The sequence below is a fragment of the Lolium perenne genome, chromosome 6 (assembly GCF_019359855.2).
Source record: "Lolium perenne isolate Kyuss_39 chromosome 6, Kyuss_2.0, whole genome shotgun sequence".
Lineage (NCBI taxonomy): Eukaryota > Viridiplantae > Streptophyta > Magnoliopsida > Poales > Poaceae > Lolium > Lolium perenne.
In genome coordinates, this window is record NC_067249.2 from 265,165,078 (window position 1) to 265,181,035 (window position 15,958).

Consider the following 15,958-nt stretch of genomic DNA (forward strand, 5'->3'; position numbering starts at 1 on the left):
CAAACTCGAAAAGTAAAAGTGGCACAAAAGCAAAGTGGCACAAATCTGCCAAAACTTGATAGCAGTACAGTAATTATTTGTTTCGAAAATCTTCTGTTGTTCAACTCGAAAAGTGCTCAACTAATGAAAGTTAGATAATAACCTGGGGAACATGCACAAAAATTGGCTGCTCAAAATAACGTTCTGGCTATTTTTAGGATTTTTTTTAGTATCAGTCCAAAATCTGTTTTTTTAGACAGTACTTCCCCAAATATCATCTTCCTCATATTAGAGGCAACCATCGACACACAAATGAAATAAAAAGGTAAAAGTAAAGGTTACTACAGTAGTAACAACCTTCAAAAACTAAAATAAGAACTTACTGAAATAAAAAATAACCGAAAGAGAAACAACCAAAAGAAACGAAACAAGTATATACAAATGACCGGCAATTGTAATATGCAATGAATGAGTGATGCCGGCATACCTCCCCCCAAGCTTAGGCTTTTGGCCTAAGTGGAGATCAATCCCACGGTGCCCATGAGGTGGCACCTCCGTAATGTGATGAAGGAGGATCCTGTCCTTGGTACAAGCTGGAGGACGCACCAGGATACGTGACAGTGTACCCGTCGGAGGGCTCGGCGTCCTCGGAGTCGTGCTGCTGGTGAAAGCCAAGTATCCTCAGCTGCTCATCCACCTCCTCCTTAGAGCGCGACCACGGCCTCCTGCGAACACTGAACAAATCGGCCTGCGGCAAAGGGATTTCTCTCTCATCCCCGTCAATAAACAACATTCTATAAACAATATTTTCTAAATTAGAGTTAGTTGTGACAAATTGGTGACCTTTCATAGCAGCAATATCAAGCTTAATAGGAATTAATTTCTCATCACTAGGATCAACAGAAAGACCTAGATATGCAACAATACGTGAGGCAACAATTCCTCCATAAATAAGTCCCTTACTAGCTAAGCGACGAGCAATGAGAGCACCAAAATGATAAGGTGTACTTCCAGTAAGTGCAGCAACCAGAAAAGCAAGATGATAACTAGAAATGTTGCTAGTGTTCTCCCTACCAAGAATGCTAGTAGCAAGATAGTAAGTGAAATATCTAATGGAAGGGAGCTGAATGTTCCTTATCTTGCCGCGCTGAATGGTACGGTCATCATTGTTGGTAACTTCTCGATAGAGTTCCATCAAAGCTTTGGGGCGGTTCTCGATCTTTTTCGCTGTACCTATAGGAGTAATGTCCAATGCAGCACAAAAATCACCCAATTTCATAGTAATAGGCATATCATAAATCTTAAATTTAACTGATGGTGTGAAAGGTGTGTTGCTGAATTTGAAGCTTTCAACAAAGATTTTAGTTAGCATATAAAATTGATCACTCTCATTTTCCATATAGGTAGACAAGCCCACCCTATTAATGAGAAACAAGAAGTCATCAAGTAGCCCTGCATTACGCAAAAAGTCAGTGCACGGAAAGGATGAAGCATTAGGAATCCCATTGTCCTCTTCATCTTCAAAGCTAGGTGCAATGACATCCTCATCATAGGATCGCCTAACTCGAGTGGCTGCCCTTGAAGGCCTTGCCACTCTTGTCGTATCCCTCTCGAACACTTCTCCAAAGGTGTGGTTAGACATTTTCCTTTTCTGAAATTTTTCAACAATCATTATAAAAGTTGATTTTGAGACATATAAATGAGGGAGACTACTATAGGAACTTGATAGAGTACTAAACATGCATCAAAACTAATTTCTACAACTTAGAACAAGCATGCAAACTCACTTAACATGTCGCCTACAACAGCAAAATACTCAAGATATACTCAACTAAACAAAATTCTATTTGGATAATCGGAGGAGTCACATACCGGAGAACAAATGCCCCAAATCTCAGCAGCAAAGATGGGCTGAGCAAGGAGATCGAAAATCTCGAGCAAGAACAGCAAAAACTCGGGTTTGAACAATAGTGGTGTGTTTTCCCGTGGAAGAGAGTGGAGTGGTAGGTGGATAAGTGAGTGAAGGGCCAGGTAGGGCCCTCCCCACAGGGTGCCCCCCCCATGCTGGCCGCGCCAGCACATGGGGTGCAGCCCTGGGGTGCCCCACTGGTCAGCCCCAGGCACTCCCAGGTTGCAAATTTAAAAATAGGTCCATTGGTATAATTTTTGTAAATTTTTGAAAAACTTCGAAAAATGCACATTTCTGGGTGTTAAAATAACTGTTTCAGGGCAAACAAAGATTTTTAAAGTTTTAAGCAACTAAAGTATCTTGCAAAACAAGTAGTATTACAGAAAGTAAAACAAGTGTAGAGAAAGAAAGAAATGTTGTTTAGCTCTTCCATGCATTTAAAATGTACTTGTTAATAAGGTTGATCAAGTCTTGCCACCAAATAAATTTTACATGACATAAGAAGAAATAAACCTCAAATCAATCATGTTACCTTATATTGTATTGATATGGATCCAATCATAATATTTTGATATCCTCCTTTAGGCTCATATATAGGACAATCAATAACTTCCACTTTGATAGTTCTCAAATTAGAAATTGTATTAACCTCATATACTTTATCAATCTTCTTGGGAAAATAAACAGTATGCTCCTTGTCATCAACATTGAAAGTAACTTTTCCTTTATTGCAATCAATAACAGCCCCTGCAGTGTTAAGAAAAGGTCTTCCAAAAATAATAGACATATTATCTGTAGGATAACGTTGCATAGAAAACAAAAATTTTCCTACCGCGAACACGAAATCCAAGCCAAGATGCAATCTAGAAGACGGTAGCAACGAGGGGATTATCGAGTCTCACCCTTGAAGAGATTCCAAAGCCTACAAGATGAGGCTCTTGTTGCTGCGGTAGATGTACACTTGCCGCTTGCAAAAGCGCGTAGAAGATCTTGATCACGATCGCTTCCGGCGCCACGAACGGGCAGCACCTCCGTACTCGGTCACACGTTCGGTTGTTGATGAAGACGACGTCCACCTCCCCGTTCCAGCGGGCAGCGGAAGTAGTAGCTCCTCCTTGAATCCGGCAGCACGACGGCATGGTGGCGGTGGCGGTGGAGATCTCCGGCAGAGCTTCGCTAAGCATATGCGGGAGAAGTGGAGGAGGAGAAGAAGCTAGGGTTTGGGGAGAGAGGGGGGTTGGGCGCCGGCCCTCTAAGGGGTGCGGCCAAGGCTGAGCCAAAGAGTGGCTGCCCCCCTCCCTCTCCTCCTCATTATATAGGTGGAAGCCCCAAGAGTTCTAGTCCAAGTCTTCGAATAAGATCCCAACACTAAAACCTCCCATATGTGGGAAACCTACTCAAGGAGGGAGTCCCACTCAAGGTGGGATTCCCACCTTTCCTTGAGGTGGGGTGGCCGGCCACCTCTAGGTGGAGCCCACCTGGGACTCCTCCTTTAGGGTTTGGCTGGTCAAGCTTGTGGAGTCCTTCCGGGACTCCACCTTCCATAGTGAGTTTCTTCCGGACTTTTCTAGAACCTTCTAGAACCTGCCATAAATGCACCGAATCATTTCCAAACTTGGAATATGACTTCCTATATATGAATCTTATTCTCCGGACCATTCCGGAACTCCTCGTGATGTCCGGGATCTCATCCGGGACTCCGAACAAATATTCGAACTCCATTCCATATTCAAGTTCTACCATTTCAACATCCAACTTTAAGTGTGTCACCCTACGGTTCGTGAACTATGCGGACATGGTTGAGTACTCACTCCGACCAATAACCAATAGCGGGATCTGGAGATCCATAATGGCTCCCACATATTCAACGATGACTTTAGTGATCGAATGAACCATTCACATACAATACCAATTCCCTTTGTCACGCGATATTTTACTTGTCTGAGGTTTGATCTTCGGTATCACTCTATACCTTGTTCAACCTCGTCTCCTGACAAGTACTCTTTACTCGTACCGTGGTATGTGGTCTCTTATGAACTCATTCATATGCTTGCAAGACATTAGACGACATTCCACCGAGAGGGCCCAGAGTATATCTATCCGTCATCGGGATGGACAAATCCCACTGTTGATCCATATGCCTCAACTCATACTTTCCGGATACTTAATCCCACCTTTATAGCCACCCATTTACGCAGTGGTGTTTGGTGTAATCAAAGTACCTTTCCGGTACAAGTGATTTACATGATCTCATGGTCATAAGGACTAGGTAACTATGTATCGAAAGCTTATAGCAAATAACTTAATGACGAGATCTTATGCTACGCTTAATTGGGTGTGTCCATTACATCATTCATACAATGACATAACCTTGTTATTAATAACATCCAATGTTCATGATTATGAAACTAATCATCCATTAATCAACAAGCTAGTTAAGAGGCATACTAGGGACTTCTTTGTTTGTCTACATATCACACATGTACTAATGTTTCGGTTAATACAATTATAGCATGATATATAAACATTTATCATAAACATAAAGATATAAATAATAACCACTTTATTATTGCCTCTAGGGCATATCTCCTTCAGTCTCCCACTTGCACTAGAGTCAATAATCTAGATTACATTGTAATGTACCTAACACCCATGGCATTCTGGTGTTGGTCATACTTTGCCCTAGGGAGAGCTTTAGTCAACGGTTCTGACACACTCAGAAACGTATGTATTTTGCAATTCATTTGCGTCTTCACGCATCACTCATTTTCCAAATGAGTCGGCATTAAATATGTTTGGTCTTCTGGTGGAACCTTAATTCCGCGATCTGAAATATGTCACTAATATTGTCATACACAATATAGCTTCAAAGTTCTAACACTATCGGAACTACACCAAGTTCTCATAGAACCTCTTGACTTTAACATCCTCAGTCATTGTCAAAACAATGACATATTCTGCCTTCGTTTGTAGAATCCGTCACAATATTTAGAACTCTTCTAAATCTAGCATAGACAACTTCTAGCTCATTGTGCTACCTTTTAAACAACACTTAGTCTAATTTGAGATTGAAATTATATTTTATATGTGACAAAAACAATATTGGTGTAACACCTTACAACGATTTGTTTGTCATTTCTTCATAAATATATATATATCCTTGGTTCTTCTAAAGTACTCAAGGACATTCTTACTGTCGTCCAATGATCATCTTATGAATCATTCCGGTATATGCTCATAACATTCTAGAGCACAAGATATCTGATTTTGTACATATTATTCGTGATCTAAAATCACTCATGTGTTTTTACTCATCGAGTGTCAGATACACTCAAGTCTTGTTAAACCTTTACATGACAAGAACATTTTCTTAATATTTCTATATTGAACTATTTCAATATCCATTCTATGTACTTTGACTTAAACTTATTATGTGTTTCAATCTATCTTCATAGATCTTGACACTAAATTTGTTTCAGTCCATATCCTTTCATTGAAGTTAATTCTCAATGAAACCTTTTTAATCAAGTATATAATTACATCATTTATAACCAACTATATGTCACCTACATAAAGTATTATAAATGTGTCTTAGCGCTCCCACTTAATTTCTTGCAAATGCAAGCCTTTTCATCGTCTCTGATGAAATCAAAAACTCTTTGACTATTTCATCTGGTGAAGATTCCAACTCCGTGATACTTACTTCATCCAATTGAAGCTTGTATACCTATCTAGTATTCCACGGACCAGCAAAACTCTTGGTTGTATCTTGTATACATACTTCTGTTAAGTAGTGTATTTTGCCATCCTACTAGCATATCTCATAAAAGAAATATGTAGTGATTACTAGAACAATCCACATAGACTATAAGCATTGCTACGGAAGATCTAATCTTATCGTATTCAACTCTTTGAACTTTGTCGTAAACAATTTTTCGACAAGTCAAGCTTTCTTCAAGGATATTTCATCCAAGTCTATCAATTTCATAGATCCATTTACTTTCATAAAGTATTCATCTATCTTGGATTTCATGGCGCATGGCCATTTTAACGGAGTCAGGGCCCATCATAACTTCTTTGTTTTGTAGTTGGTTTATCATTGTTCAAAATCAATCCTTTGTCCACAAATCATTTATTTGATCACAAAGTAAACCATACCTACAAGGTTCAATATGTACTTCGATCTCCATGGCTAAAACACTTTGTAGTCATGAGAGCCATGATCGTCGTGGCCGCTTCCGAAACCAATTCCGATGCTGGCGCTACTCGATCATTATGCTCAGGTTCATAAACCTTATCAAATTATATTGTCCTCCCACTCAAATACTTCACTCGAAACAATTTCTCGGAAATAAGAAACATTGACAAACACTTTTGTCTTTGTCTCGTGGGAAGAATTCCCAATTAAATCTCTGGGATAACCAACAAAGACATTCATCCGACTTTGGTTGACTATTAGGGTTTATACCCATGCCATAACTTGTATGGTGTCATTTTAACGGATCATGATGATGCTCTATTCAGTGTAAAAGCGGTTGTCACTAAAGCATAATCCACAAAAATATAATGGCATCAATATTTTATCTCATCATTAATCCAACAAAGTTTGGATATATCTCTTGGATACTTCATCATCACTATGATACTCCAAGAAATGTAAGTTGTAGAACAATTTCATAACTCTCTTAGATGTTCGCTAAAACTCGTAATTCAAATATTTCCACCATGATCCAATCATAGATATTTGATTTCTATTACGATGATTTCCACTTCATACTGAAATTTATTTGAATCAATTCAAATGTTTCAAACTTCTTCCTTATTGAGTATATCCATATATATATACTCAATTCATTGTTGGAAGTTTTTATGAAGTAGAAGAATCTCCCGCACACAACTATGCCCAGTGAAACACATACATCAGCATGTATGTTTCCACTAAGTTAGTTGCCCGTTCAACTCTTGGCCTATGAACGGTATTTTAATCATTCTCTTTAGAAAAGATTTGCAAGCGCCAAATGATTCAAAAATCAAATGACTCCAAAAATCCATTTACATGGAGTTCCTTCATGCGTTTCTTTCTAACATGACCTAAATGGCGGTTCCACAAATAAGTGGAATTCAAATCATTTGCCTTATGGCATTTTAGCGTCAGTGTTATGTATGTGTGTTTCACCATTAAGATTTATAATAACTTATCCATCGTACATGGAGTAATGTCATAATTTGAACAACTCATTGTTTTCATTTGACCAGAGCAAAATAACAATTATTAAGTTCTTTATTATAAATTCTAAGGGCTAGATAGAATGCCAACGATGAACATAATAACACTTTATTTTGTTCCAAACGTGCATTCCTATCATATTCCTTGTCAGTCACTTAGGCCATTGTATTCTTGTATTGCGTTGTTTTGTATGACACTTCATACCAACCAATATAGTACTAATACCCAAGAATTTCATAGTGTGACTTAACTAGGAATACAACCATAACATGTATATCATTTATATATACCTGACCTAGACTTTCTAGTCTTTTCTTTTCTTTTTGCCAAAATATCTTTTGCAGTTTCTCATTTAGCTTTCCTCATTATTCAGAAAAACACTTCAACATCAATAACTTCTAGGTTTGTTGGTCAAATACCAATAACCTTGAGGTTCTTACTTTGAAGTTGATCATCATATGACAAGTGTTCTAGATTTCACTTATTAGTAACTATGATGAACAATTTCACTCATAATTTTATCCATGAATTCATGACAACTTTTTGAGACCATGTCTGTACATGCTAGGCTCATAAAGTTTAACCTTAGTATTCGCATGTGCAAATCTGGCTTGCACCCGTTGTATGCACACGTAGAATCTATCACACCCGATCATCACGTGATGCTTCGAAACGACGAGTCTTAGCAACGGTGCATACTAATGATGATAACTTCATAGATATGCGAATATTATTAGTGCCCTAATAGTTGGAGGATTGTGACGCCTGGCGTCTTCAACCTTCATACATTCCCATAAAATTTATGAGTTTATGTAGTCTCACCAAATTTATATTCTATCATCTTGCAATAAGGTCTTTAGATATCACATATATCTCATACCTTGATTATTTCTGAAAACTAAATTTTCAGCTCCTTACTTTTCAAACAGATTTGAACTTCAAGTTTCACGGAGACAAGATAACTTTGGGTACTAATTGAAACCATAGCTCTTTGAATCAACAATGTGAGGTTTACTAAAAGTTTGCAATAGGACTTAATCAATTCTTGATTCTTTAACAATACGGTACCAATCCGTAAAGTTTCTTGTCAGATTTTAACAGTATTTCTATCTCAATAACAAGACTAGTGCATGGTAGAAAACGGATGCCAATACTACAAAATTAATTCAAAATACTACTCAGACTATGTTTATGATAATTAGTTCATGTTCTAATCTTATTACTAATGAACTCCCACTTAATACAACATCCCTCATAGTTGTTAAGTGGTACACGATCCAAATCCACTACACCAAAACCGATCATCACGTGAGATGATGTAGCTTCAATGGTGAACATCAACATGTTGATCATATCATCCATATGACTCGTGTTCAACCTTTCGGTTTCCGTTGTCCCGAGGCCATGTCTGTACATGCTAGGCTCGTCAAGCAAACCCAAGTATTCCGCGTGTGCAACATGGCTTACACCTGTTGTATATGAACGTTGAGTCTATCACATCCGATCATCACGAGATGCTTCGAAACGACGAACCTTGGCAACGGTGCATACGAGGGGAGAACACTTTATTATCTTGATATTAATGTGAGGGATCATCTTATAATGCTACCGTCGCGATCTAAGCAAAATAAGATGCATAAAGGATTAACATCACATGCAATTCATATGTGATATGATATGGCCCTTTAGTCTTTGCGCCTTCGATCTTCATCACCAAAGCACGGACATGATCTCCATCATCAACGGGCATGATCTCCATCATCGTCGGCGTAGCGTCAAGGTTCATGGCGCCGTCTTCATGGTTGTTCACCTCATGTAGCAACTATTACAACTAATTTGAAATACTACTCAACATGAAATTTAAAGACAACCATTAGGCTCCTGCCGGTTGCCACAATACAATAATGATCATCTCATACATATTCATCATCACATTATGGCCATATCACATCACCAAACCCTGCAAAAACAAGTTAGACGTCTCTAATTTGGTTTGCATATTTTACGTGGTTTAGGGTTTTCGAGTAAGATCTAATCTACCTACGAACATGAACCACAACGGTGATACTAATGTTGTCAATAGAAGAGTAAGTTGAATCTTCACTATAGTAGGAGAGACAGACACCCGCAAAGCCACTTATGCAATACAAGTTGCATGTCGAGCGTGGAGCAAATCTCATGAACGCGGTCATGTAAAGTTAGCCCGAGCCGCTTCATCCCACTATGCCACAAAGATGCAAAGTACTCAAACTAAAGATAACATAAGCATCAACGCCCACAAACCATTGTGTTCTACTCGTGCGACCATCTATGCATAGACACGGCTCTGATACCACTGTAGGATAACGTTGCATAGAAAACAAAAATTTTCCTACCGCGAACACGAAATCCAAGCCAAGATGCAATCTAGAAGACGGTAGCAACGAGGGGATTATCGAGTCTCACCCTTGAAGAGATTCCAAAGCCTACAAGATGAGGCTCTTGTTGCTGCGGTAGATGTACACTTGCCGCTTGCAAAAGCGCGTAGAAGATCTTGATCACGATCGCTTCCGGCGCCACGAACGGGCAGCACCTCCGTACTCGGTCACACGTTCGGTTGTTGATGAAGACGACGTCCACCTCCCCGTTCCAGCGGGCAGCGGAAGTAGTAGCTCCTCCTTGAATCCGGCAGCACGACGGCGTGGTGGCGGTGGCGGTGGAGATCTCCGGCAGAGCTTCGCTAAGCATATGCGGGAGAAGTGGAGGAGGAGAAGAAGCTAGGGTTTGGGGAGAGAGGGGGGTTGGGCGCCGGCCCTCTAAGGGGTGCGGCCAAGGCTGAGCCAAAGAGTGGCTGCCCCCCTCCCTCTCCTCCTCATTATATAGGTGAAAGCCCCAAGAGTTCTAGTCCAAGTCTTCGAATAAGACCCCAACACTAAAACCTCCCATATGTGGGAAACCTACTCAAGGAGGGAGTCCCACTCAAGGTGGGATTCCCACCTTTCCTTGAGGTGGGGTGGCCGGCCACCTCTAGGTGGAGCCCACCTGGGACTCCTCCTTTAGGGTTTGGCTGGTCAAGCTTGTGGAGTCCTTCCGGGACTCCACCTTCCATAGTGCGTTTCTTCCGGACTTTTCTAGAACCTTCTAGAACCTGCCATAAATGCACCGAATCATTTCCAAACTTGGAATATGACTTCCTATATATGAATCTTATTCTCCGGACCATTCCGGAACTCCTCGTGATGTCCGGGATCTCATCCGGGACTCCGAACAAATATTCGAACTCCATTCCATATTCAAGTTCTACCATTTCAACATCCAACTTTAAGTGTGTCACCCTACGGTTCGTGAACTATGCGGACATGGTTGAGTACTCACTCCGACCAATAACCAATAGCGGGATCTGGAGATCCATAATGGCTCCCACATATTCAACGATGACTTTAGTGATCGAATGAACCATTCACATACAATACCAATTCCCTTTGTCACGCGATATTTTACTTGTCTGAGGTTTGATCTTCGGTATCACTCTATACCTTATTCAATCTCGTCTCCTGACAAGTACTCTTTACTCGTACCGTGGTATGTGGTCTCTTATGAACTCATTCATATGCTTGCAAGACATTAGACGACATTCCACCGAGAGGGCCCAGAGTATATCTATCCGTCATCGGGATGGACAAATCCCACTGTTGATCCATATGCCTCAACTCATACTTTCCGGATACTTAATCCCACCTTTATAGCCACCCATTTACGCAGTGGTGTTTGGTGTAATCAAAGTACCTTTCCGGTACAAGTGATTTACATGATCTCATGGTCATAAGGACTAGGTAACTATGTATCGAAAGCTTATAGCAAATAACTTAATGACGAGATCTTATGCTACGCTTAATTGGGTGTGTCCATTACATCATTCATACAATGACATAACCTTGTTATTAATAACATCCAATGTTCATGATTATGAAACTAATCATCCATTAATCAACAAGCTAGTTAAGAGGCATACTAGGGACTTCTTTGTTTGTCTACATATCACACATGTACTAATGTTTCGGTTAATACAATTATAGCATGATATATAAACATTTATCATAAACATAAAGATATAAATAATAACCACTTTATTATTGCCTCTAGGGCATATCTCCTTCATTATCATCTTCAGGCATTTCCAACACAACAAAGTCAGTTAATATTAAGCAATTATTAGCAACTTGAACAGGAACATCCTCACATATATCAACAGGAATAACAGTAGATTTATCAGCCATTTGCAAAGATATATCAGTTGGTATCAACTTATCTAAATAAAGTCTCTTGTAAAGAGAAAAATGCATAACACTAACTCCTGCTCCCAAATCACATAGAGCAGTTCTAACATAATTATTCTTGATGGAACAAGGAATAGTTGGTATACCTGGGTCTCCCAGCTTCTTTGGAACCTTGCCATTGAAAGAGTAGTTAGCAAGCATAGTGGAAATCTCCTCATTAGGAATTTTCCTTTTGTTAGAGACAATGTCTTTCATATACTTTGAATAAGGAGGCAATTTAATAGCATCAGTCAAAGGAATTTGCAAGAACAAAGGTTTCATCCAATCACAAAATTTATTATAGTGTTCTTCCTCCTTTGATTTAAATTTCTTAACAGGAAAAGGCATTTGCTTTTGAACCCAAGGTTCTCTTTCATTACCATGTTTCTTAGCAATGAAATCTTCTTTAGTGTACTTTTTATTTTTAGCATGCTTTTCAGGTTCATCTTCAACCTCTTCTTTAGCAGAAACATCATTCTTATCATTATCTTTATCATGTTCATTACCACTTTCAGTTTCAGCATCAGAAATAGAAATACTACACTACTGCAGAAATGCTTATAGCCTCCGAGTGATTAGTGACAGGCAAAATTATGCCTGTCACTAGTAAGTAAACCAGTGACAGGCACATATAAGCCTGTCACTAGTGCATAATACTAGTGACAGGCGCATAAAAAGAGATGTCACTAAATCTTTTTCTGCAGGCTAGGCGTGAAGAGAAATATGCTAGCGACGGGCTCGTAAAATAGCCTGTCACTAGCCATTTTATGGAGAGCCGACCAAGCCCACCCGCTCATCCTCCTTTCTAATCAGCCTTTCATGTGCGCCTGCTATTAGGCAGGCCACCAATGCCCCTCCCGATCATAGAAGCTGGTCGAGTCCCGTTCGTATGTCGCTGCGCTCCAGTGCGATATATGAAAATAGGATCAACAAAGGTATATATCTCGGGACACAAGTTTGGTACCTGGGTAGTGATCCACTTAATTTGGGGTCGATGACCCGGTCTGATAAATTTGGTCGTGGCACTCATCTGCCTCTTAGCAAATGTTTTTTTGCAAAACATAAATTTTGCAAATAAGAATAAAAATTACGGGTATGTAGGTCCGCGTCAGCCCACTACCACGTCAGTTATGAACTTATGACCCATCGCATCTGCTTCTTCCCCGCGATGCACCCCACCCCAATCACACTGGTAAAAAAAGGCAATCCAATTCTTCATCTATTCAAGTCAAGCGGCGCCTCGACCTTCCCTTGCAACTACCCAGGCGGCGATTGAACGGGGTTGTGACCCGGCCACGACCCAGGTCGACGTGCCGTCGTTCCCGACCCTCGATCTGGATCGATCGGCCCTGGGTCGTCGAACGCGCCATCGATCCCGTTTCCGGCTACGACGGCCGTGCATCCCAACGCCGCCCGCCCGACCGTCTCCGTGAAGCTGCTGTGCCGCCGTCGTCGCTAGGCAGATGCAGCCGCCTCCCGATTGGTTAGTACTCAGTTGTTTTGCAACGTTTCATCCATAGCAATTTCTAGAGCAGTGTCCGTGGCTGACTCGAAAAGGAGCAGATTTTCCTATCTTTGCAGTTTGGATCAGGGAGTAGGTCTCACCTACGTATGTGGGATTGAGGGCCAGGAGGTTTTCTTTTCAGAAAATTGTCGGGCAAGCTGTAATGTACGTGTTCTATTCTCATAGTTTATATCTACTACTGCAGAAGTGGAGATTCGTTACTTCTTAATTCTTGGCCTTTTTGGTATCCATCTATTGCTACTATGTATCTTTTTGTTGGGCTATATCTATTATCTGTAACCTTTGAGGTATACGGGAAAGAGCTGAAAACTACAGGGGCAGTAGGAAATAGCTTAATTCTTTCTAGCTGTTTATCTGGAGCATCTGGAGTCATAGGCATGTTTGGGCCATGTATCCTATGATTTTGTGTAGCGAGGTCTGATGCTAATCAGTCATGTTAGGCTTAGCTTAGAAAAGATGCTACTGTTAGATAAATATCCTTGGACTTTACATGTGACTGAACTGCTATATTATTTCTTTATATAACACTAGCTAGGAACACATTCTTTGGGTGGTCTATATCATTTACACTTGTGCTATTTTCGCAGAAAAGGGGAATATGAGTGGTTCTTATGGTATGCTCGTAACTGAATTGAACATGACTGTGGTCTAGTCCATTAGATGCTTATAACTTGACCCTTGTGTCATTCAAAGTTTACTAATTGCCAGTATTTCATGGATATATAAAGCATTACTGGGCACACGGCCTAGAGGAACTCAAGTGAACAACAAAGCTAACAGGTACACTCTCTCTCCCTCTCGGGTTAATTCCAAATTAGTTATAGTGTATGAATCTTCAAGTAGTTGTTGCACCAGCAAATGATGATATCATTAGTCTCTGATTTGTATTGTATTAATTAGCAGAATGTCCATAAAATCTTTTGCATGGCCCTGCTTGTCTCCAAATGCACCAACAACATCCCATTTTGTAGTTTTAATGTTTTATCCATGATCTGCTAGAATCTGAATTTCTTACCACAAACAGTGAACATGTCACCTCCATTCTCTTGTTGACTACAAAGCTGTGTAAGTGTGATCCTTTTTTTGTCCTTAACTATAAAATATTTTGGTGAAAATAGAGGGAACCTAATTGTCATAGCCAAGCGACTAGCGTGTCTATGCTTATTCTTATGAGAATTTCTCTACCTCGAGACAAAACAAGGATACTCCACTTTCCACTTCCACAAATTTTCACCATATGATGATTTAACATTATACACATTTTTCCGAACCAACGATGATATCTTCCTTCCTCTTTGAGCAGAGCCTTTCAACTAAAGTTGCGAGGCATACAATATCATTCCTAATATGGTGTGTAATGATTAATGAACTAATTTAATTTGATATATGTACATGTTTTTCTAGCTATTGGTTCTTTTGGTTAAAAGTTATGAATATGTTACGTATATTTCTAGAAACTTATATCTTTTGTTAAATAGCTCTTGGGAGTTTCATCACAACGCATTCTAAATGCAATAGACAATTGAAGTACAACGGATTTGACTTTCTATGCGTTATGAATGACCATTAGCTAATATGTGATGCAAGTGGTGGCTATAAAACTTCAAAAGATAGTTACACAGATTTAAGATTTATAATTTCGTGGGTTCATGCTTTGAAAATTTGGCCGCATGAGTTTAGGCATTATTTTCCACTATAATGTTTCATTCTACACTTAAGGTTTGATATTAAGTGATTCTTCTGTGGCAGGGTATTAGCGATGACGACGCTCTGAAGTTGTGAGACTTGCACAATTGTGTTCCAATGAAGGATGTTGCTGCAATATTATGAACGGGCCAAGTTATCACAAAATGTCTTATATGATCTGTTTTAGATGTCGCTTACATTAGATATGATTTATCTGGTAAAAATGGTACCAATAGAATGAGTGGGTGTTCTTAAAGACCTGCATTGATCATTAGAGCTTGTCAATGTTCCGGTGTAAGTTAAATATCTTAGAAGTATTTAAACTTTCTGTAAGTGATCTTTAACTTTGGCTTTGGAGTGATATGTCCCGTGTTACACATGATTTATATGGTGCTTTCATTGAATTTAATATTATTCTTCCTAATGAATGATATACCACACCTGCTTGTTACTGGTATGCGCCGAAAACACAATTTTTTTTAATACTGAAATTCATACTAGTGACAGACACGATAATGGGCTTGTCACTAGAGAATCCAACATGGATGCGACCTTTGATCATGCTAGTGACATGCATATTTTTTTGCCTGTCACTAGTTACACCTACCAGTGACAGGCAACTTCCCATCACTAGTGACAGTGACTGCATACTAGTGACAGGCACCTTGCCTGTCACTGATGAGCAAAAAGTGCATGTCACTGATAAAGGTTTCTGCGGTAGTGCTATTAGGATCATTAACAGGTTCAGAAGATTCTACAACAGTTTTATGTTTCTTCTTCTTTTTCTTAGAAGGAGCACTAGTTTCTTTAGTTCGTTGAGAATCTTGTTCAACTCTTTTGGGATGCCCCTCAGGATATAGAGGATCCTGAGTAGAAACACCACCTCTAGTTGTTACTTCATAAGCATGTTTTTCTTTAGAAGTATTTTTTAACAAGTCATTTTGCACTTTAGTGAGTTGATCAATTTCAGTTTGAACCATATGAAAATGTTTAACAAGCATCTTAACATCATTGGAGGTTCTCTCCACAATATCATGCAATTTACTAATAGCTTAAGAATTTTCCATCAAATGATTCTCTACTCTCATATTAAAGCTATCTTGCTTAACAACATAATTATCAAATTCACCTAAACATTGATCATGAGGTTTTGAGTAAGGAATGTCTTCTTTATCAAAGCGTTGAAGAGAATGTACCTCAATTGTGGGTGAAGGGAGAGTTATCTTACATAAATCTTCTATGGGCGGTAAATTCTTCACATCTTCAGATTTAATACCTTTCTTTTTAAGAGATTTCTTGGCTTCCTTCATATCTTCATCATTTAATTCAATCATACC

General features: G+C 39.5%; 1 long non-coding RNA gene across 1 annotated transcript; it reads left to right on the forward strand.

Annotated features, from left to right (window-relative positions):
* Window positions 1–12,558: 12,558 nt before the first annotated feature.
* Window positions 12,559–15,009, forward strand: LOC127309204 (uncharacterized). The gene is made up of 4 exons (XR_007857017.2): window positions 12,559–12,893; window positions 12,974–13,079; window positions 13,523–13,715; window positions 14,685–15,009. It is a non-coding gene; the product is annotated as an uncharacterized lncRNA (long non-coding RNA).
* Window positions 15,010–15,958: the final 949 nt, after the last annotated feature.